Source organism: Acanthopagrus latus, chromosome 15, assembly GCF_904848185.1.
Source record: "Acanthopagrus latus isolate v.2019 chromosome 15, fAcaLat1.1, whole genome shotgun sequence".
NCBI classification, from domain to species: Eukaryota; Metazoa; Chordata; class Actinopteri; order Spariformes; family Sparidae; genus Acanthopagrus; species Acanthopagrus latus.
The window spans coordinates 3,220,346-3,222,619 of NC_051053.1; positions in this window are offsets into that span (position 1 = coordinate 3,220,346).

A 2,274-nucleotide genomic window follows, 5' to 3' on the forward strand; every position below is an offset into this window, starting at 1 on the left:
GTTCTATGTTCTATTTTTAATTTAAAAATTCTTACACTTCCCAGTGGTGTGGTATTTGAAAGTGTGCGAAAGTGCAAATGTGTTGTTTGAATATGATTACCTCACATATTTGTTTGTTAACATCTTTGTAGGTGGTTAAATTGCTTCTGACTTTAGCCACCTATACTTTTCTCCCGTCTCTGTCTTTGGGTAAGCCATATATGCACACGCCTTTCTCCAAGCAATTGGAGCATCCCCATGCAGCACAGCACACCATGGTGAAGACATTATTCAAGGACAACATGGCGGAAAGGACACAAACAGCTTGACATGCTGATCTGTTTGACTTCTTTACTGTTGTCAAGGAATTCATTGTGGTATTAAGTTCATTAGAAAAAACAAGACCGTGTGTTATTTATTATGCATCTGCAGAGTATGCTTGGGATAAGTAAGAATAGTTTTGTCTTTGACCATGTATTTTCTATTAGAACACAGTTATCATCATCTGACATCATCATCATAATGCTGTTGTGAGTCTAGACCAGGCATGGGCAAACTACGGCCCGGGGGCCACATGCGGCCCGTTAAACGTTTTAATCCGGCCCGCCGAACTTGAAAAAATTAAATGAATAAACCTTGTTAATGTTTTATTTTCCCTGCAATTCTGATGTTTTCACACTAGATGGCGCACTCTAGAGAAACTGGCTTTGTTGAGGTGAAACGTAGGCCTATTACTCCACGTTTGCGCTTTACCCTCTGACCCATCAACCCTTCTTTAATGATGAGCGGACCTAATCCAAATCCAAGCTGGCTTTATTCTCCAGGCAAATTTTGAACAAGTCATTCACTCATTATCCTACACTAGCCACGCTGAAAGAGGCCGGAGCAAAAGTGAAGAAATACAGTGAGTCACTGGATGCGCTGCACGGAGAATTCTGCCGTCGGTTTTCGGATTTCGACAAAATTGACAAGTCACTTCAGTTGGTGGCCTGTCCTCTGTCACAAGACCCCGAAACAGCTCCAGAGGAGCTGCAGCTCGAACTGATCGACCCTGTCTTAAAAGAGAAGTTCAACTCTCTGAAACTAAATGACTTCTATGCTTCACTCAATGCAGCCGCGTTTCCAAATCTCCGGCGGACAGCGCAGACGATGCTGGCGCTGTTCGGCTCGACCTACGTGTGTGAACAGACCCTCAGCGTCATGAACATCAACAAAGCCAGCCACAGATCCAAGTTAACAGACCAACACCTCAGATCCATTCTGAGACTCGCCACAACAAAACTAACTCCAGACTTTGATGCGCTGGCTAAAAAAGGAGACCAACAACACTGTCCCCATTAAAATTAAAAGTGTCTCCGTGATGCGCACGTTCTCAAAATAAACAGTGCGCGCAGATCAAATATAACGCAGCTCCACAGACAGACTTGCTGGCACTGTTTCGTCCTTGCACTGGTCGTTGTTGACTTTTGGCACCGGCGAAACAAACTGAATAGAAGGAGCAGGACAAGTACATCTGCATCTCCTACCGTTTTTGAAAAAAATAAAAAATAAAAAATACAGTCAGGAGGAGAGTGATGGTGATATCCAGAAAGGATAACAGAACTTTCAGTGCTTTAAAACAGAAATGGTTAGTAGTAAAAAAAAAAAAAAAAAAAAAAAAAGGCACATTTTATTCATTTGATTTTCAGTGTTTTAAGACTCATTCCAAAGTCAGATATTTTGTTGTAATGCTTTTCTTCGTTTTCATTTGAAATTAAAGCACCTGTTTTCTCCATATCTCAAGATTTGTATTTTTTCTCTAATAAGATGGGGTTACCAAAGCACTCCATCCATCTGCTCCTGGTCCGGCCCCTTTGTCAAATGTTAGAACCTATTGTGGCCCACGAATCAAAAAGTGTGCCCACCCCTGGCCTAAAACAAGCTCCCAGCGCTCTACATCGCTTGATTTGGAAAGAAAAGACGTCTTAATGAAAACAAAAATGCTTTCTCAGCTTAGATTTTGCTCAAAATGTATGAATTTGACCGAAACACAGTGTGGAAACATGGTTTCACTTGTTTCATCGTTCATTTCAGTCAGACATCTTTTCTTGCCAAATCAAGCGATTTAGAGCGCTGGGAGCTTGTTTTAGGCAGTTAGAGAAGACGAAGCTGTATTCAAGCCAAAAATGCTTTCTCACTTTGGTTTTGCTCAAAATGTATGAATTTGACCTCAACATAGTGTGGAAACATGGTTTCACTTGTTTCATCATTCATTTCAGTCAGATGTCTTTTCTTCCAAATCAAGGAATTTAGAGC